Below are 22,634 nucleotides of genomic sequence, written 5' to 3' on the forward strand. Positions count from 1 at the left end.
TGCCTCATTTGTTATAGGGAAAACATTCCTGGAAAAAGATCCACGTGCCTTCATATTCTTGATGGGAACTTGTGAACAACATGTGCAAACCTGGCAACTCTAAAAAATGCAAAATGCACAATTCAGGCAGTGTCAGTTGCTTGCTTCAAAAATGTCCTTACAAAAAAAGCACAAGAAAATAAGATTGAATGATGAATGACAAACAAGGGGTGAAGCATCAATCTTTCCCATCAATTAGAAAGCAAAATCACTATGTTCCCTTAATTCTTCTGCTTGTCCTTTACATCAAACTGTCACGGTTTTATTACACGGCACACTCCAGCCAGGGACTCCTTCTCCGACAACGAATGTGGCGTACAATAAAGCGCTTTTTATTTTTAAAAACCACAGATTTTTTTTTTTGAGAAGGCCTCCAACCCTTCTCGCATCCAACCCCCACAAACAAACCGTGTCACAACGGACTAGGAGTCAGGCATGTGTTTGTCAAAAAGATATTTGTTAATTTATTATGTAATGAAAAAAGAAAATAGTCAACAAACAGCAGCCACCACAAATGTGGCAACACAAATGCAATATCCTATCTAGAGCGACCAAGTGGAAATGGGCTGTTACACTCACTTTTGTTTTAATGACAAAACAGGAAAATACCATCAGGTTGAAAGTGATGGGGCCACAGTTTTAGCACTCCCCCCCCCTGCAACACTCACCACCAAACATCAATTAAACTTGATTCCTTGAAATGGAAGGCAGTGGTAAGGAGTAGGAATAAAGAGAGAACATCGGATTTGGGGTAAAGACCACCCCCCCAGATGGGAAGCCAGCAAAGAAAGTGAACACCCGTTTTTGGAGAAAAATGGCAGAATGGGATTTTGATTCTTACTCACAACTACTAGGGGACAGAATAGAAGGAAAGTCGGAGTGCTTACACTTAGGAGATGGAGAAAGTTCAGAGAATACTAATCAGCACACCAGGGAAAAAATAGAAATTAAGTTGGAAAATCGGTTTTGGGAGAAAGGAAATGCAAAAGGGAAAAATACAGTGGCAAATGGAATTTCGTTTACATTGCATTTACAATGACAGGCAGCTCAGGGAAGGGGTTTAGCTACATTAGGAAAATCGTTTTTCAGTGACAAGGACAGAGGCACATACAGGTGGACCTCTAGACAAAAGGGATTGCTCACAATGGAGAAACGGTTTGGGTTTTAATAGGACAGATGCAACTAGGAATTTGTTGGGTAATGCACACAATACACTGACAAATTTGGTTTTCAGTTACAAGGAGACTAATTCTTATGAGGCAACACTTTAATGACTATAATAATTAAATACAACACCAGGGACAAGATGGTTGGTTTCGAATGTCAACGATCTTGCACCGTGAATTTCAAATAGGGAAATAAATTGATTTACTTACGAAAAATACTAAGGATTTACACAGACAGCCGAGAGGGTTTTTTAAAAGGAGATATGCCAACATACACAGGCTAATAATAAATTCTTCTATGGGAAGGTGACTGAACTACAATGGCAAGGTGGGGTTTTCAATGGGGGAAATATTGCATGCAATGCTACAAAAATGAAGGGCTTATGCAATTTAGGGCTTGGGTATATGCTACTTGCAAAGCAAGCCTTGGTTTAGGATTCAGGACAGCCAGCTGGATCTCAGAACAGCCCGGGCAAGGGGTCTTGTCACTGCACTCTCAAAGATGGTAAGGGTGCAGCCGCCTTCTCTCCGTCCTCCTTCTCCTGTCTCCCTGGATTTTTGTCTGTCCCCTAAACTCTACAGCCCGCCTTATATAGCACAAATGAATGACATCACTAACTTTACAATCTAGGGGGGAGTACTCAGTAATTACCCCTACTGCTCTGATAGGAGAGTTTACCATTCCTCTCTGTAATTATCCCTGCCGCCAGGATTGAACAGTTTCTCTGTCTCTCCGCCTCAAGTCATGATTGGTTCAAGGGAAGAGAGCACCATCTGCCTTTTTGCATTAATTTCAATTATTTGTTCTTATGACCACTTTTTGGCAAAAAACAATTATGTCTCATAATTTCATAATTATACTAGCCCGGGCATATGAAATAGATATGCAGATTCAGTTGCTCATAGGGAATTAGGAAACTGCTTACTCCTTACGAGGTAGCATGGCCCTTTGGCACATTTTAGTCATTTTCATAAAATGTATAACAGTTATGACTCTGCAAATGATCCAGCATGATCCCAATTTCATCTTCCATCTTTTCATCAACTGTCATATTTGTCACCTGTTCAGATGAGCCAGAAACTAGTCTTAATTGGCCATTTCAGTCCCCAAAGTCCTAGGGAAATGCAATTAGTCCCTTTAGAACCACCTGGAAATTCCATAAAAAAATTGCATAAAACGAAATTGATTCTTATACTGATTGCTGCGAAAATGCCTAAAATAAAATCAGTCTTTTAATGTAACTTGGGAGTGTCTTGTTCCACCTGGGAGGGGGACGCTTCCTCCCCCCACAGCTATCTGTCTCCCTGGGCTCAGCCTGTAACCAGAGTTATTTTTATAAATCTCTTTGAAGTGGTGTGGGTGCTTTTGAAGTGGGTGCAACAAGGTGCTCACACCTCCTGGTCAAGCTCTAGCCACACTTTGCCTCCTTTGATATCTTTGCGCTCCTGCCTTCATATCTGCAGAGCATGGAATTATGACGCCCTCTCCAGCATTACATTTTATTGCAGGATGGTTATAGGATTTGTGTGATATCCAGTGGGAGTGGGGCTTTGTAATCATGAGTTCCTGCCTTAATGCCAGAACCAGTTTTACCTGTACTAAGGGTTTATTCAAAGGTGACTGGAGTTTTGTGGGTTAGAACATATTCTGCAATCGCTTTGGTCAACCCCCACATGCTATTTCGCTGACATTTTGTGTGAGCAATGCTATCTTTCCACTGTGGCTTTTAAAGCCGTTTTCTTTTCACATATGTGCAGGTTTTTTGCTTTTAATGTTTAAATCCTGTCTTGCAGGTAACAGGATTCTAACCTTTCCTCTTTGGGTGAATTCACATTTGCTGTTAGTCCATTGATAATGACGGGCAGGCCCCATTTTCTCATGGTTCTTTAATTTGACATGAACACAAAGAAAAAGCCAAGTCATTTTTCGTTTGCAGTGTTTAAAGGGCTGCTGTTCATGTGAAAGGGAAAACAAAATCCATTTTTCTTTGTGGTGTTGAAATTCTTGCCTCTCATGCAAAATAACAGTAAAGCAGGGCTGTTTTTGGTTGCAGTGTATAACTTCTTGTCATTCAGGTGAAATAAAAGCACAGCAAGGCCGTTTTTGGATGCAATATAGAACTTCTGGTCATTTAGGGGAAATGAAAGCAAAACAGGGCCGTTTTTGGTTTCAATGCAGAAATGTGTGTAATTCAGATGAAATAAAAGCAAAACAAGGCCGTTTTTGGTGGCAGTGTTTAAATGCTGCTCTTCAGGTGAGGGGGGGCTTCTGTCTAAGGCCTTTAAATGTACCCCACCAAACCTAGTCACTCCAACCTTTGAGGCTTTCCCAAATTAACAACCTGCAGAAACTTGCAACACCTTTCTGTGAAAGTCGAAACTATGTAAAATGCTGTCAATTATATACAAACATGGCTGCTTGACACATGGGAAGACACCTCTGCAGCGGGAAGGCATGCTTCCTCATGTATCCTGCCTAACCCTTGTTCACAAAGCGAGTGAGAAAAGTCTGCCATGCTCATATACGAAAAGCAGATGTTGGTAATAGATAAATGGGCGAAGAGCATCAGAACTAACTTAACAGAAATACTAAGGACAGGAGAAAAATAATTCCTCTATACCAGTCTGGAATACTTTACCGCAGTGGCAATTAAAACCCGAGGACAAACATCCATTTAAAAATAAAAGAAATCTCCAGCAAGCAAGACCTCAGAGTTTTTAGTAGGCAGTTGCAACTGTGTAAAACCTTCGAAGAGCACATCCAACTAAAGTTTCAAAGGACCTTCTGGTAATTAGAACAGGACCTTAGTATTGCATTAAGGTTCATTCCAGTCACGGCACCAATACACATTTTAGAAGACCAACCTGAGCGAGGAATGTTTTCTTAATGTTTCAGCCAGCTCACTCCTATTCTCATCTTGTGAGAAAAGGTTAGAGAAAAAAAAAAACAGCTGGGGAGGTGTGAAGGAAGTCTCCACTGGCAAAGCAAATCTAGTATATTTTTAGAAAAAGATCTTGGCTTGTGTATTGTCCCTAAAAGGCCATTTTTACACTCACTTTTTCTTACAGCCTTAACTGACGACAATCCGTTTGTATTGTTCCCTTGTGTCCTTGGAAGGCGACTGCCTCCAATGTGACTCTTATATTGTTTCTTTGACTTTACTTCTATGCTGCTGCTTTAAGAAATGGCTTTATTTGTCAATTTAAAAGGAATCCAAGCACAGTTATCAGGAGTCTTGGGCAATTTCCCCACTCAAGTGTTAGATGATAAGAGTAGGATGGTGTCATGATGCCTTGCAGATGAGCTTAAGTTACATGGACAGATACAAACAGGCCAATCAAAATGAAGCACAATAGACGATGGGAGGATGTCTGAGAAGATACTGATCAAATAATTGTCCTGGACTCGCTTAAGCATTGGTAAAAGATAGGCGTGTATGAAGTAATGTTGAAACGAGCACACAATGCTAATAGTTAACTCATGAGTTTTAATTTTTTGAATGATCTGAGTTTGTACGATCATAGAAAATGCATCAAATGGCCAATCCATTCCTCCTTTATGCACGAAAATGTATAACCAAGAATGTACACCTTGATCGCGGGCACACCCGGCAATCAAACGTGGGGACTCTGAATTTGCACTGGTGCCCACCAAATGAAGGGCTTGAATCCGCAGGATACCTTTGAAAAATCCAAATCAAACCAACACTGGCTGCTTTCAGGGGGGCCACAATTGAGACCTCAACATACCCTTTGATGTAAAAACTAGCAGCAACCCCACATATAAGCACTGTATAAGCCACATTTTCTAAATCCGGCAAATAACCCCCCTATCACATAAGACCAGGGATTAAAACCTTCCCGACAAAAAAAAAGAGAAAAAAATTACACACATAGGAGCCTGCACCTCCATCGATTCTCAGAGAGCTTAGCAAATATGTTTTGATCAGCGGTGCCAGCAGAGCAGTTTTAGTAGAAAGAAAAGTTTGTCACTTGTAATTCTAGATCTTCTTCATCATGGGTATCTTCATTAAAAGTCATAAGCATTTGAATAGCTCCACATGCGCAGGAAATATATATAAATAAGACAAATATTACTTACCAGTAATAGTCTTCCAATGGCTTATTATTGGTTTAGAATCCACTTTTTGCTGGACTCTTGGATTTTTGTCTGATTCTCTGAGTGAGTGGGACCCCTTTTCCACACTCCTCCTTTAAATCTGATCTCTGCAATCCGTTTTACCTCTTTTTGTTATATTGTTTTCCTCTATCTTTTCTGGCATCTATGTTTTACTGAAGTAGCACACAAGACTTTATGTGCAGTGTTAACAACCTGTTACCAAGGCAGAGGGATACATTTTATCCTACCTGTACTTTCTTTTGTGAGATCGGCACACTCCACCTTATGTGTATCCCATTTCTCACTACTCCAGTAACTTTTTGCATACTGTGACAAGTCCCTCTTTTCAAGCTGTGTGAGGAAATATTGTATGTAGTAACCTTGTGGGAGACTACACCAGCCTCGTCCCTCTTGGTAATGGGTAATCCACCTATTGGTATAGGTCTGTACAAGTTGGTACAGTGACTGAGCAGCAAGACATCTCAAGAGTGGTAAATGTGAGCTATAGAGAGGTAACACAGATTCACAATTACGAGTATCCAATAACACTTACACCGAAGGGTTTCTAGTAAAATAATTATTTAACTGTCAGTTTGAAATAAGCCTTCTTTAAAAAGGGCAATATGCAATAATAAAAATACACTTCACAACACCTCAGATTTAAAATAAGCAAGTAGATACCATTTTGGGATGCCTCACACACACTTCCTAAACCCTGAGGTGACTTGAATTTACTAGGACAATGTTCAGCATTAATATATCACTCTTTACACTTAATGCAATTCTGAGGTTGTGGAAAAGGAAAAGGTTAGGGAAGGAAAAAGGTTACAAGTTTCTCAGAGCATGTGAATACTATTCAATCTCCCAATGAAGTCTAGGTTACACCTTTCTTAACAGTTAAACTTATGCATCACCTATGAGGGACAGTTGAAACCAAAGTCAATGGGACAAGAGTCTGCAGGGAGCCAGGACAGCCAAACAGCCAAAGTAAATTTGAATAATGTCTAGGGAGCTGATGCACTTTTGTTTTACTTTAATTTTTATTGGCATTTTAACAATCAACATTTTATAACAAAAACCATGAGTATGTGCACTTTGAAGCTTTACCAATCCTCAGAATAAAACACAGTACCCCCTAAACCCCCCCCTGTCAAACAAACATTAGTGGTTTCTTGTACAACTTTTCGGTGCGCTCAGTGACTCTTGTCTTTGAGTTAGTCACTCCATTCGGGGACAGTTCTCCCAATCCTCAAGTTCATACTGCACTTTTGAGCGCTGGTCTTTTATTACAATGGCCCTGTCAAGGGCAGCTTACCTTTAGCTGACCAGTCATTCCAGACCCTCCTTATTCCGGGGTACCGCACTTCCTTTCTCTTTCCAAAATTTTGCACCACCACTCCCCCATCCCCCCTTTAACCTGAAGGTCTGGAATCACCCCTTCTCTAACGCACATCCCATCCCCATTTCTGTCCTGAATGCGCCCAACTCATTATTCACCATCGCCGTCAGCTTGTCCATCAGGAACATATTTTTCAGCTTTTACCAATCATTCTTGTTTGGGATTATTGCACTCTTCCACTTCCGGGCCAGTCACACAATCCCCACCCGCAGCATTGTATCCCAAATGCTAGGGTACCTGTACGTGTCTGAATCGTTTGGTGAATCCCCAATAACATTTGCAGAGGGTCGAGCAGGAGTGACTCCCCTATGACCTCCGCCATCCACCCCAGTAGCTTCTTCCAATAAGCTTGCATTCATGGGCAATACCACCACATGTGCTCTCTCGAACCAGCCTGGATGCATCCCCTCGGGCACAGTGGGGACGCCCCTGCAAACATCCTAGAAATCTTGAGGGGGGGTCTATGCCACCCCTGGAGTATCTTGTAATTGTGTTCCATATCAGCCGTGAAGAGATTCCCATGGATGCCATCTTATATATCTTTTCCCACACCTCTTCTGTAAGTTCCTCCCCCGCTAGCTCATTCTAATACAGTTTAAACCCCTGCCTATTCTTCTCATCACTGACGTTCATAACCTTGTAAAGTTTGGACACCATCCCTTTCCGCGTGTAGGCTGAATCTAGTGTTTTCTCAAACGGTGTAAGCGGGCGCATCAATTTCTCTCCCCATTTGAGATCGGTCCTTTCAACCAGAGATACTCGAATACAGTGATCCTACTAACTCCCAGAGCCTCTGCCACTGCCTCATAGGACAGGAATTCTCCCTCTTGGAACAATGTCCCACCATCTCTAGCCCTCTAGCCGACCAGTCTTCAGAGTTAGGGGATCCCGTCTCCCAATCTCATATCAGGGCCCCAGAGTAAGGTCATCAGGGAGGGCCATGTTGACAGATTCTCTCTGTGTTTACCCCCCTCCATAGGGTCCTCAGCACTCCAAGTGTGGGATGGCCGAACAGTCTGCTCGGTATTTCTTTATGGGGGGAAGGGACCAAAGCAGGTCCCTCACTTTGGCCGGGTGCATTTCCATGTCCTCAAGATAAATCCAGTATGTTCCCAGATTATCCTGCATATGTTCCAGGATTACTCGGAATTGGGCTGCTTTATAGTATAATTGGAAGTCTGGAAGGCCGAAGCCACCCTCCTCCCTGGGGAGGGTAAGAGTGGATCGCTTGGTCCTTGGGGTCTTGTCCTGCCATACACATTTTTGTACCGAAGTCTGGAGCTCTTTAAAGATTTTCTCCGGTACCCTTGTAGGAAGGGCCTTAAACAGGTACAAGAGCCTTGGTAGAACATTCATTTTTACCGCTGTCATACGGCCGTACCACGATAGAATCATTCTGTCCCATCGGTTCAGAGCTGCTTTCGCTGACATCATCGGGTCAAAGTTAGCCACTGCCAGCACTGCTCGGTCTCTGGTCAGTTGCACCCCCAAGTATCTGATTGCTACTTTTTCAACTTTGACCCCTAAGAGGCAGTTCAATGGGTCTAAGTCTGGGTCAAGTGCTTGAAGCAGCAGCATAGAGTTGGACTTATTAATTTGCAGGCCTGAGAAGGCCCCGAAGGTGTCAATTAGCAAGAGCAAGACACAAGGTATCCCAGGATATTGTCCGCAAACAGGGAGAGTTTAAATTCAACCCGACCCGTCGAATACCTTTTTGCTTTTCTGGGCCTCCCTCAGCTTTCACACCAATATCCTATCCGCCCTATTCCCCTTTTCATCGTATTATGGTTTGAGGAACAGATGGTTCCTTCCGGTCATGCTCGCCAGTAAATCCCTAAGCCGGGTTTTACAATGGTCTAGGGCCACAGCTGGCTCTGGGGAGACAGAACTGCCGGGTACCCGTCCTGGTTGTGTTTGCACAGTTTTTCCCCATAGGGCCTCTTCCTGGCTTTCCCTTTTTTTGTGCCCCTATTTTTATCAGGATGCCACGAATGGTGACTTTAAATGCATCCCACAGTCTGTGAGGACTGACCTCTCCGTTATCGTTCAACTAAGTATTCTACTATACTTCCCAGTACCGTTTGGGCTATTACCGTATCCTTCAAAAGGTTGTTGTTACATTTCCACCTCCCCCTCCGCCGCCATCTCCAACCCCCCTTCAGTGTGACCCGCACCAGGTCATGATCTGACCACGGGACTGGATCTACTCGCAGGTCTTGTGTATAGGGAAGTAGGGAGCACTCAACCAGGATGTGGTCGATCCATGAAAATGTTTTGTGTGTTTCTGAGTAATACATGTAGGGGAGTGGGGGGGGACCCCCACGGTCGTGCTAGGAAGCATATCTACTAAACCCAGGTCAAGATTGATCCTGCAAAAGTTCTGCGATGTGGAATCATCTAACAGCGTTGTGACATCACCACAAAAGAGGGCCCCACACAAATAGTCTCAATTTATCCCTGAGCTTCTTCCAGAAAGGCACTTGACCCTCGTGTGGGCTATAGATCACTCCCAGTGTGAGGGGGGTCCACTGTAATTCCCCTCTAACAAGCAGATATCGACCCTCCGGATCCCTAATCAAAGCCTCCATCCTGAAGCCTAGGTCATTGGCCATGACAATCGCCACTCCCCTCTTTTTTGGTCCTGTAAGAGGCATGTGCACTCCCCCCCCCCCATCCCTTAGCACCAAATGGCTGGCTCCTTTCCCCTCACCCAATGGGTTTCCTAGAGAAAGAGCAAATCTAGCTTGGCTCGTCTAAATTCCCTAACTAGGAGGATCTCTTTGTGGCTGAGTTAACTCCCTTAGCATTTAGGAAGCCGATCTCCAAGACGGGCAGCATTTCAGCCATTCGATCGCTTGAGCGTCTTTCTATCACCGACCTCATTCTGTACCACGCGAGTGTCACCGTATCTATCTTCAACCTGCCATTGCCCCGTTACCCGGGCTTTCTGTGTACTCGAAACCACAAACACCCCCCCCCCCCAAACCCTCTACGCCCCCCTGTCCCCCAGGTAGAGCCTATCCCCAACTGCTCCTCCATTCTAACTACTATGCCCCTATCCCTAACCCCCGCTCTTCCCTTCCCTGGTGCCCAGCAAAAAAGGTCAACCATTGCTTTTGCTTGACTGGACCACCTGTTTGCCCTATTCCCCTGAGGCCATCTTCGTAAATATCACTTGGGTAGAGCTCGTCCCCCCCCCGATCATTCCTCCCAATACTTCTCCCCTCCCCCCACCACCCTCATTTTTGTTCCCTCCAATTGATTCCCTCATGGTCAACGTATCACTCTGCAACCCCACCCCCCCCTACTCACGGGTGGCAGGGCGGGCAAACCAGGTCCTGGCATGTTCACAGTGGCCCAACACTCACCCATTGGAGCCTCCTGGGCCATCGCTGTGAGGCAGCGAGTTTAACTTTTTAAATGTTCTTGATCCCGGGATCCGTCTCCTGTCCTTCATACTCCCTCTCCCATTTTCCCTTTTCCACCTTCCCCGGAGGGTTGCCTCTGATCTTCTGCAGTTTCCATATACTCTCGAATTGCTCCTATAAAATCCTCATTGGATCTAGATCGTTGGCCCATATAGTCAAATAATAACGAGAAGGGGTAACCCCCACCGATATTGAATCCCCTTCTCCCGTAGGCATTGTGTCAGGGGGCCACACATCCTCTGCCTGGCAAGGGAGAATGCAGAAAAGTCTTGGAAAATGGTAAGTATTGTGTGGTTATATGTGATGTTTGAGGCTTTCCTGGCTTCCTCCAAGATTTTCATCTTTTTGGGTTAATAGTGGAAGCGGACCAGTATACAGCGAGGGACCCCAGCTCGGCCCCCCTGCATTGTGAGTCTTGTCATACATGGGGTAAGTGGTTGCTTAGTGTTCAAACAGGAGGCGTATCACGTCCTTGATGGCTCGGCATATGTCCCTCTCAGTCTTCACCTCTGGGTTGTTTTTACTTTCCCTGTTCTCAAAATCGTCCATTTGCACAGCTCTTTCCTCATTGACCTTCTCCAGACCGGTCAATGTAGTATCGATCTGTGTTTCCAGGATATCTACCGACGATTGGTTGTCCTCCAGGCCCTGCAGCCGATCTTCCATTTCGTCCACTCTCTGCTACATCTGGTCGAGCCTGCGACTGATGTCCGCCTGCATGTCTCTTGATTTCCTGTTTTATGGCTGCTATGTATCGCTTTGTGGACAGAGTCCTCAGCCTGGTCTGTTGCTCGGTCTGCCATTCTGCTGGGATCTGTCCCGCCTGACTCTCTGCAACCTCCCGGAAGCGAAATTCCTGGAGCGTCGTCCTCCAGCTGATTCAGGTTTGTCCCGCAGATCGTGGATAGCTTTCATTTGTGAGAGCATGCTGGGGGGTGGGGAGGATGGGCATGCCTCACCAAGCAGGGTGGGTGGGGAAGATGGTGTTCTCGCCCCACCAACACCTGTGCTATCCCAAGAGTCCAGTGTCACTGGGGGCTACTCGGCCCCCCATCTCGTCCGCTCCTTTCTTTTACTCGGTTGGTTAGCCTGCCTCCTGCAGAACCTTTCACTACTTCTTCCCCTGGGGATTCTGCCCCCGATTCCTTTGTCCGTTTCCCTGCAGTCCGGTTGGTGGTAGGGGCTCACAGGCTCTGAGTGGGGCTACCCACGCTGCCCGGGCCTAGTTGGAGTAGTGGCCACTTGATTTTCTCAATGATCTGCGGTATATCGTGTCCCGGGATAGGCCCAGCCCACCCGTGAAGCACTCTCCCTGGGACAGCTGTGGGGTTAGGCCTGGATCTGTCCCCACCGGTTCCTGCGTCCAGAGGGGACCCAAGCCACTCCAGCCCCACTCGCCACGCCCACCACTCCTCTGCAAGACTGGTTAGCTTTTCTCCTTTCTGCTTTCTTTCCCCTATATTGCGGCTGTGACATGTCCCCATAATACCAGCTCAGTGGTGGCTTCTCCAAGTTAAGGGGGGGAGGTGCTGGGTGCCCCCACAGGACTCTGGCCAGGCCCAGTACTGGGCGTCACTGCCAGGGTGTTGGTAAAGAGTGCTTGAGGCTGTAGTTCATGTGAGCAGATTGAGGAGGGATCTATCGTTCAGTAATGATCACTGTGCAGCCTGGGCCGCAGCACCCTTAATCGCATTGAACTGGCTCTTCTAATAATAGGGTCTGCAGCCCCTTCAACGCATTCCAACAGGCACCTCCTGTGCTGGCCACTACTGGTCTGGAGTCCCCCGTGCAGGCCTCTGTTCTCCCCCTGCACTCTCCAAGTCCCGATGGCCCCTGGAACAACGGGCCTTCCTGCTTTCTCTCGGGGGAACGGCCCAAGGCGGCGTCCCTAAGCGTCGCCGCTGCTGCGGTCACAGGCGGTCCTGCAGAGAGCTTCCACCCACGGCCCATCCCCAAAGTGGTGCAAATGTGTCTCACCTGGTCTCCCTCATTGGTGGCGGCTTGAGGCGCCTTCTGCCGCAGCTGCTGCCGTTTCCCAAACACCGGCCCCGCAGGTACAGACCCACAGCTGATGTTACAGAGCCCCTCTGCCTCCTGGATACCGTTTTCTTCTCCTGTCCAGGGGCTGTGTTGAAAGCGACTTCATATCCCTCCACGATTGGGCATTCACCCAACCATGTTTCCTGTAAACACAGTAGCTCCATACCATCCAGCCATTTGGTTTGGAACAAGTTGGAGAATCCACTTAGTATTCCCCTTACATGGGCCGATGTTCATTCTCTTCAATTTAACATAAACCCCTCCATTCGGATTACATCATAGATCGCACACGGCACGTGAGCCTCCCGCTATCCATTTTTGAGGCGCTTTTGACGTCTCTCAGACAACCGCTGAAGGAACTGCCATTGTATTCCTGGGACTCTTATGAGATTGTCACCTATAGACCGGGGTCAGGCATCATGACAGGACTGCAGAGTGTATGCCTGTATCATAACAGCAAGCACCGTCTGTACCTCCACCTCCCACTCTATCACAAATAAGAGATAACGCCCTACATAAAGAATTAGCGGTTTGAGCCTGGATGGGACATTGCCTTCCTATTTGTGGGTGAACCTGATATACCTTCTCACTGCATTAAGATGATTGACAAGACCAATTAGGCCCTTTCTGAAGAAGAGGGAATCCTCGAAACGAGTCGGCTGATTTACATTGGACACTATTGTTTGTATATTGTGTTTCTCCTCACATTTATTATGCTTGAAGCAATAAATCATTGTTCTTAAAGAAATATTGTGTTTCATAACCCATTGTGGTATCAAATTGTGAATTTAATTTGTATAACTTGTGAATATCTATATGTCTAACCGCCCTTGGGGCACATGTAGAAAGTGTGCAGGGGACGGGAGGATCCAAAATTTGGGTTCTCTTCTTTTTCTTCATTAAGTAGGGCTTTGTGCCAAGGCCTTTTTTCCTCCCGCGCACCTCAAAACATGTATAACCAGGCTCAGCTGGGTTTGAAAAAATATCCTCTATTAGTTCTTCCTCGAGATATTAGGAGTGCACTGCTTATCGCATCTTTCAGAATCCTCTCGTTTTTCCAGGATCCGAAGGAATATTCACAGGGTCCCTCCGGACTCTGGCATTACTTTTGAGTCCTGGAGTTTAAGGTTGCAGCCAACCATTGCCAGTCATTTAGGGTGTCCGAGTTTTTTGCTGTGACAACTCCCTTGTGACAATTTGTTCTACCTGTTTTGCTCCTGCTATAGTAATTTTGATTTGATCTCTTGTTTCCAAGCCTACCTTGGTGGAAGTAGTTTATTTGTTTTGCTGATCCGTTGTTTCAATTTCGTGTTGTAGTGCTAAGTGCTCTTCTTTCTTGCTTTTGAGCACTTCAGCAATCTTCTCCAGACGCCTTCTTTCATTATCATCCATAGAGAGCTCCAGCTTCTTTGATTGCCTTGTTGTCTTTTGTGTCTCAATGGCTCGGCTCACATCTTCGGGGGATGGGAGTGTGCGAAGATGTCTCTCTTGCCCTGAATACCTCAAAGCCAAGAGACATGAGCACCGGTGCAGCGTGAATGATTATGTCCATCACAATTCTTGACTGAATATGTAACACCACTTTATCATTTCTAGTTTCCTCTGCAAACTCTACGACATGTAAGTCGTCAGATATAATCTGTTTAGGCTTGGGACTAAATAAAGTAGTTTCATGACCTTGTTACGATTCAGGATAAGGTTGTCACTGCTGTCCACACGTTCCAGTAATATCTTCTGATGATACAGGTTGTTTATGTTCAGTTTGATCCCTTTTCGTAGTTATTAAAGTTCCTGGTTCTTCTGTCAAAGTTTGTAGCGACATTTGGGGGTCTGCCAGAACTGGTTTGTCCAATCTCAGCCGAGCTCGGACCTTGGGGATCTTTGATACCTCCTTCCAGTCCTTACAATATGTCCACCAGTTGTCATCACTTTGTCGCAATCGACCTTGTTAGAAGCTTATGTGCTTCGGGTTAGCTGTTCCCATTTCTCATTTAGTGTGATAAGAATTGGGCTAAGTGGACCCTATGGTTTGGCCGCAGGTAGGGCCACTGGGCATACAATGGTGCACATTCTCGTTTGATTTACATGATTCAACCTGCTCTTGTTGCTCTCAATTTCACACGTTTGACCTTGGGCGGGCGTCTGGGGATACAGGCTCCAGCGATGTGGTTCCAGCTACTCTGTCGTCTTCATAAGTCGACATTTTTAGTAGATCCGCAGGGATATCATTAATGCAGACTATTTCACTAACAATGTCTTCTTCAGATCCCGGTTGGGCCTGCTGTTCATAACATGCTTTTGTTTTTTCAATTTGCTCACTGGGTGATTTGCTATTTACCGTTACGTGTACGGTTTTTATATTTCGAAGACATTTTCTTAAGCTGTTCCCCCGGCGCATCTTCTTTACAGATTGGTTTTTAGGTTTCTTTGTGGAACCTTGAGCCATAGGCTTTGGCTTTAGTTTAACCACGGGTGCACTCTTATTTCCTTTAAATATTGGGAACACCACAACCTCAATATTCTGAGTGGTATTCGTATCGCCTAATGTCTCGATTGCTGAGCCAATACAAACCTTGCTAAGACCTGAAGTCGTGGGTGCTTGCATGTTTTATAACGCCAGTTTTCCACTGCGCAAAGTGTGTTTTAGTGCAGTGTTAAATGAGGTTTCCGACACATCACCCAGCGGCAGACTTAAAATGGAGTCTCCATCATTTGGTATAGCTAAACATCCCTTCTTGTGGCTCTCAAATACCTCAGTTGGGGTATTAATCTCTTCTGTGTTGACATTCTTCAACTCCACTTTATTTTCTTCCGGTGGCGTTTATGGACTTGTCTGGATTTTTGGCCTAGGGCAGACTTCAGCTAAAACCGTGACGCTTGAGCCATCTCTCTTACCAGTCTTATCATTGGTCATGGACGGTTTTACGGTCTTCCGGGAGAGAGACCCATTGAGAGTTAAGCTTTGATTTCGATTAAGCAAAGGCTGTTGCATGGGCATCTGTGAGGTTGGAAACCCCAGTTCCCGTGGGACTGGCCGGCAATGGCCAGGCAAAACAGAAAAATCACAAGAAAACTCCCACCAGAGAGTTAAGTCGAGTGATCCAGAGTCAACAAGAGCAGTGACTCCCACTAATAATAACACAAGAAAGGTCAATATGTCAATGTTAGGAATTACAGACAGTTCTCCAACAGTAGATGTCGGACCACGGACTACATCTCCCATAATGCCTCTGGGTCAAAACAAATATATTCCTTTTAAACCAAAAATGAATAAAAGGGGGTTGCATACCAGGAAGGAAAGGTTCCCTTTTCCGTATAGCCGTGTCAGGAAGAGATACGGTGTGGGCAAAGTACGGGATAGGGAAGTTGCACTGAGCCATTGCAAGAATAAAGAAATAGAAAAACCAACGCCTCGGGAGGTGGAGAGGGGAAGGGAGGGGCTGACTGGGGAAAGGTGGAAAGAATTGAACACACCTGAAGGTGAAGAGGGTGGAGGGGCGGTTAAAAGCGGCCATCTGGCTCTCCCGATTCTTTCATGTAGGAGCAGAGTGTGGGCGCAGAGGAGTGGAGTCCGGACGTCAGTGGATTTGAGTGGGCATACTAGGTCAATCAACCCCTGGGACCGAGGAAGCCCCTAAAGCCACACATTCAAATCGGGGATCTGAAAAACCACAGCAAAAACAAAGACGGCAAGGAAAAAGTGCTCTTGGAATTCCTGTGGCATTTACGACCTGAGCTCTAATTGCGAGAGCACAACGCCGGTCTAGGAGGAACATTCTTGGTGTTTTTTTTTAATTTTATTTTTTTCTCTTCCTTGTTCAAACACGGCTCAGGAGGAAAAGCCGGCAGCAAGAAGTGAAAGGCTCAGTGAGATGTCCAGTGCAAGTGAGGCGCAGGACTGAAAAGCCAACAATGCACAATTGAAGTTTGTTTTGTTCCTCGGCCTCGTTTATATCTTTCTGCCCGGGACACTTGAACTCTGATTCAAAGAAGGCAAACCCGAGGCAGGACTTTTCTTTACTTTGGTTCTGAATGCACAGTGCCAGCGAGAAGCCTATTTACTTTGCATTATTTGTGATATGAGTTACAAAAGCTGCAATTTCGTTCTGAATGCCTGAATAAACCCCTTCTTTTATTTAACCTGAATTACTGACTCCTGCCTGCTATTTAACAGCATCTCTTTTGTTTATGTAGCAGCAGGGGCAGGGCACACTGGCAGCCCTACCTTCAGCATCCTGCTTCGGTTTCCCTTTTTTGAACAGGGCCAGTGCCTCTTTAGCAACTTGAGCAATTTTTTTTTTCAAGTGATAATTTCTTTTTTGTTCTGTCAATGTGTTTAATGAGGCATCAATCCTTTTGATAAGGTGAGTTTGAGTAAGCAAGTTGTTATGGTCTTCAAGCTTTAATATCTGAGTTTATTAAAGCTATCAATGTTGTCAAATCCTTGATGTTGTCATTGATGTTCTCATATAATTTGATAAACGGCACAATTGAGATGGACATTGATGACATTATTAGTGTTTGAAGGTCTGGTAGCGCCTTGTGTTCAGTTGGCGCCATTCCTGGACCTTTACGTGTTTCCTGCTGTTTATTTGATATAAGGGTCTTTGCCCGCCTAATTTTCCGATAGGGTCGTTCCATGAGTGAGGAGTCAGAAGTTGACTTTGTCGTTGATGAAGACGCCTCACTTTCGGATGAGTCTGTTTGACTCTTCTTATCAAGACCACTAATGACCATCACGCGCCTAGTATCGCGTGATCTTTTGTTATTCTTATGTTCAGAGCAGTTGATTTTTGGCGACAAGTTGATCTCAATTTGTCTTTGTTTGGAGTTTCCACTCACCCATGGTTCGGCCAGAACCTTTCTAATTGGGCTTGCTTTGTCCTTGGCATTTGGTTCATTACAACTGCTTTTATCAGACGAAGCTTTTGATTTTTTTTAGATTGCGCGATTTGTTCAAGTGGGTCAAGTCATGTAGCAGTTTCTTTACTACTTCCAAGGAATTTCATTTGTTTGCCATTTGCGGCACGTGCATCAATACTTGTGTTATGGTTCAGTTGGCAAACAGTGAGTTTTCAACTGGATTGTTGCTGCCCTCTTTGTGTTTCCGAGGTTAACAAAACACTTCATCATCAACTTTAATGTTCGACTCGTTCAGGTTGATTGTTATGAGCCTCACATTAGTGTCACATTCTGGCTCAAGGAGGCATTCCCGACACTTTATTGCACTGTCTGGCTCAAGTCTCAGGTTTTGCGTACAAGAAGAACAGTTTGTTTCGCCGACCCGCATTTCGTGTTGAGTTCCAACCTCCTGCTGTAGAAGTCTGTTGTGTGCGTCACAACAGGTGGCATTCTTTGCCTCTTTCAGATGTTTATTGTGCATGCGCCAGGCTAAAACATGCAGCTGAGGAATTATCGGTGCAGGCTCGATATCGTGTGAAATGCTTGAGCAATTTGTTTCAAGGTTTTTGAGTACACGCTCACCCGTGGAATACTCGCCTTCCCAGATTGCATGCTCACTACAATCAGCTTGCAGAGGTCTGGCACGCAGATTAAACTTCAGTAACCCCTGGTTGGCAGGATTGTCTGAGAGACCATTTTTAGGATCAGGTATAACATTATGGGACAGTACAGTGTGAGCTCTTGGTTATAGGAGGCCATGAGAAGGGCTCAGGGCAGAGACAATCACTGCTCACGCCGGCCCAGCCACTGCCGCTGCCCCCTCTCTAGTCAACGTCACATGCTCATTGGGATCAATGGCACCTACTGCGGTATGTTCTTCAGTTTCGCACGATTCGCACAATTCGCCTGAACACGTGAGGTAGTGACTTATTTGTGGCTGGAGAAGGTGGCACTCTGCCAGGGCTCCCGGGACCTCACGTTTTCGTTGAGCCCTCATTCTCAATGAAGAGGCTGATTTATCCCACGTGCCGCCGGTCATGATTCCTCCGGTGAGCTGGCGTTAAAATGCAAAACTTCCTCACACTCCACGGACTCAACAGACTCTGCTAGACTCTGCATCAGCTTTTACAGAGTCTCCGCCCAGAGTTCAATAGAGAGCAAAGAAACACACCAAAAATCCACAATAGGTTCACTGCTCCGCTTGCTCCTCTTGCTCAACAGACTCTGCTGGACACCACCACTATCAGATGCATAGGACATTCCAACAGTTGAACCACTTTACAGAATCTGCACCACGGATTTAGAACCCCGGGGATCTTCCTCCTCCACCGCACCTCCCTAGTGTCTAGAATGTTTAGACGACAACTAAGGAGTATATCTCAAATCTTTGGGAGGGGAACTATTTAGGAAGCACGTTCAAACCTTTTCCATCTTCAATCATTATGGGCCCCAACTTATCTTGACCACATCACTCTTCAGTATCAAACAAGTCCCGGGCCTGGAGCTTCTTCTTGACCTTTGACGGATTGCACATTAATTCATCAGTCTTAATATCTCTCCCCTTCAAAATTTGCTTCAATTTCCAACATTCTAGATATTCTCCTGACCACTTTCCAATAATTCAAATGGTCGAGCAAGGGATTCTTCTGTATATTTCCAATATAATGCCATTATCCTCCATACCACCATAGATTCTAGGGACTGTAAGTTCAACTCTAACCTATTTTATTTTTTATTTGTTTTGGCTTAAGCCTTTACAAAGATAATACAAGATATTTAGTAAAAAAACAAAAACACATAAAAGTTACAATACATGTCCTGGTTTTCCACTAGCCCTATCATTTTTCTATTTTTTTGTTAGATCTATGTTTTAAGTACATTTGTCCTTTACTTTTACATACTAAATAGTCAGTCCGCTTTCTATTATCACCTGGATGGCTGCAAACGTCAAAGCTGCATTGCTTCCAGAGGTAATTCTGTCCCAAAGGAAGTCTGAGATTATATCTTCCTCTCTCCATACAAAGTCTCTGAGGAGTCTTAGTCGTTGAAGCCATGTGCCTTCACATTCCATTAGAACATGTCTTAATGTTTGTTTGGCAGGATTGACACAGATTGAGCAAAGTTTTTTTGCTATATCCCCTTGGTTGCACTTTGCCAAAACAGCCCCACACTGGACAAGATTCAGTCTCATTCTAAGAAAGTCTGAGCGCAGTTTCCTGTTTGGGGATTTTAGTAGATAGTAAGAGAGACACCCAAGTTTCTTTTCTCCCTTCAGAAATAGATTTTGAATTGGTGCTTCTCTTACTCTCTCTACTGTTTCAATCCAATCCTGTTGTTCTAATCTTCTTTTCACTTTGAGTGGGTTTAGGACTAAAGTCTCTTCGTTTGTATCTAAAGTCTTCAGTTTTTCCAATGTTTTCGCCTCTAATAGGGTGAGGATAGTTGATTTCTTTAGCAGTGTTTCATGTCTGAGGTCTCCATATAGTGTCGAATCTTTGCTTGTTGTTATTTCTCGAGACAGTGAGATGAGTTTCCAGTCTGCCATACAGTTCAATGACTTTAGACCTAGCTCAAATCTCAAACTTTTTAAGGAGGCACAGTTTGGGAGGCCCAGAGCTTTTTTCCATATGCGGCCCTCAAAATTGTCCCAGTTTATGTACCAAAGATCGGGTTTGGCTTCTAGACCGTACAGAATGACTGGGACAACTTTGGCAAGGTAGAACTTTACCAATGGAAGAATGGAAAACTTACAAAATGTATAATTTAATTTAATCATTTGTGATGTGAATTGTGTCACTTTAGCCATGATTTCACTTTCTGCTTTGTGGTTTACTGGATGGGCATAGATGTTATATCCCAAGTATTTTATGGTTTCTACTGTTCTTATCCGTTCTCCTCCCATATTCCAGTTTAAACATTTTGTTTTTGAAAGCGGATGTTTAAAAATCAGGATATTTGATTTAGCCGGATTTACTGTCAATTTGTTTAATCCCACATACTCGTTCAGTTTGTCGAGTAAGTGTTGTAAGCCAATTGATGTTCTGTCAAGGAGAACTATATCATCCACGTAGGCGAGCCAACATATTTTTCTCCCATTTAATATTGGGCTTACCAAAGCAGATGGTTGCAAAAAAAACCCATATCTGCTAAGAACAGGTTGAAGAGCAGAGGTGCTCCCAAGCATCCTTGTCTTACCCCCCTGTTAACTTCAACCCGTCTTGAAAGGTGTCCCATTGCATCGAGCCGTACTCTCAAATTGGTTTCTCTATGTAGTTCCACTAGGATGGACAATAGTGATTCTGGCATTCCCCATTTCCGGAGTTTCTCCCAAAGTAGACCTCGTTCTATTTGGTCGAAGGCTTTGGACAAGTCTATCCAGGCTCCGTACAATGCTTGTTTTTTCCCCCTTCTTTTTTGTTCACTTAAGATGTTTAAGATCAGGCCATTAAGAGATGTTGAATGGCCTTTACGGAATCCTGTTTGAAAGCGTGATAGAATATTGAAATCTTCCACCCATTTTAAGATGTGATTTAGTAGAAGTTTCATAAAGATTTTGCTTTCAATATCCAGCAATGCTATTGGTCTATAGTTCATTGCTACACGGCGATCCCCATGTTTAAAGAAGGGTATTATGAGGGCCGTTTTCCAAGATGCTGGGAAAGTCCGTTTTTTTAATAATTTCCTCAAAGAGAGCAGACAAGAGTTTTGACCACAACACAGGTTCGCTTTTCAATGCCTGATAGATCAAGCCATTTAATCCCGAGGCTTTAGATGTTGAGGAGTTGATAATGATTTCATGTATGTCCTCTTCATTGAAGTTAAGTTGCCAACGGAGTTCTTGCATGCCTCTAAATTCATGGTTATTATCGCTCTTATATGTCTCTGTAAAGTACCTCAACCAGCCTTCTTCTGACACTAAGTTACATAGTGATTGGGTATAATCCCCTTCAAATTGGTTCATTATTTCCCAGAAGTTCTTGCTGTTGTTTTCTCTGAGGGTTCTTAGTATGTGCTCGCCGTCTGTTTGCATCCGAATAGCTTTATGTGAGATTGACCATGATTTATAGTTTGTTTTTTGATTTTTTATCTCGATTTGCATTTTTTCAAACGAATATCCTGCTTTATGAATGTCTCTCAGAGCTTTTCTATGCTCTCTTTTCCTCCTTTGTGTATGTTCATCAAAGGCATGTAGATGTTTCTGTTTTGCTTCTCCCGCTAAATATTTGGGCGCTAAGGTTGCCCATAGAAAATTGGTGAATCGGTCTGGATTGCATTGTATTTTCCAGATGTGTTCAGGAATCCTTTTGAGATTCCCATTCAATTTATCTCCCCCATCTTTGTATTTGACAACTCTGAGTTTTCCTTTTTTTTCTTCTAACAATTGTAGTTCTCTCTCAGTCTCTGTTGTTAAGATGTTTTCAAATAGCAGCTCCAATCTGCTATGGTCACTGCCAATTTCCTGTTTTATTGTTAGGGTGGAAGGTAAAGCCTGCAGGGTTTTTGAAACAAAAATGAAGTCTAACGCAGAGGATGTGTTCCCTCTTTGCCAGGTTATGTATGGTTCACCCTCCTGTGTGCCAACTACCATGTAAAGATCCCATTCTTCCATAAATTCCCGCCACTTTTTTCCCCTGCTCATTTTTCCGTGGGTTCTTCGATCTGAGTCTCCTTTCTGTGGATGTAAACAGTTCGAGTTGAAGTCTCCTGCTACCACAATTTTACTGGATGCTGAGGTTGTTTTTAATAGTTCAAATAGTAATGCTAGGTCTTCCAAAAAACAACTTAGTTTTGATGTCACTGTGTTCCAATAAATATTTACAAAGATCCAGGTATTAGTGGTTTCTTGTAAGTTTATTTCAGCTCTACATGCCTGGATACCATGGGGATTTTTCCATATTTCTGTAATGTTTTTGAAAACTTGGTTTTTCAATGCTATCAATAAGCCTCCCGAAGGACGACCTAATGGTTTTTGTGCAGCTGATAAACATATGACTGTATAACCTTCAATGTTTAGTGGGTTTACCAGCCAGGTTTCTTGCAACAGAATTGCATCTCCCTGATTGAATATATATGTCTGTGTTTCTTTATCTCTGATGACACTAGAGCCTCTTGTGTTCCAACTAAAGATACTTATATTTTTCCTTCTAAAGTCGCTGCGTGCCCAATCCCAGTTTCTGTAGTACTTCTGTCAGTATTTCTGGAAGGAGCTCGAGGGTATTATCTTTTGTCGTGGGAACTCTTTCTGAGTTTCTCTTCCCTGTGAGGATTGCCTCATTTTGGGATGTTCTTCTTTTGTTTGGGCATACAGGGTTATGATGTTCGCTCATGATGTTTTTTTCCTATCATTGCACGAGACTTCTAAACCATAGGATTCCAATTCAATTGAATTTTGTAGGATTACATTTTTTGCATTTTCAGACGTCAATATGAGTTCTACCAAAAATGGGTCATTTGACATTGGAAATTTCACATTCTCAATGTTACCGGAATCGAAGGACTGCAGATTTTTAATTTTGTGCATTATGCCTAAAATTACTCCT

General features: G+C 44.2%; 1 protein-coding gene across 10 annotated transcripts in view; it reads right to left on the bottom strand.

Annotated features, from left to right (window-relative positions):
- Positions 1-22,634, bottom strand: part of BICRA (BRD4 interacting chromatin remodeling complex associated protein) — a 1,420,469-nt gene that overhangs the window by 199,895 nt on the left and 1,197,940 nt on the right. The gene's annotated exons all lie outside the window — the stretch shown is intronic.

The sequence above is a fragment of the Ambystoma mexicanum genome, chromosome 2p (genome assembly GCF_040938575.1).
Source record: "Ambystoma mexicanum isolate Mex_15411 chromosome 2p, UKY_AmexF1_1, whole genome shotgun sequence".
Classification (NCBI taxonomy): domain Eukaryota; kingdom Metazoa; phylum Chordata; class Amphibia; order Caudata; family Ambystomatidae; genus Ambystoma; species Ambystoma mexicanum.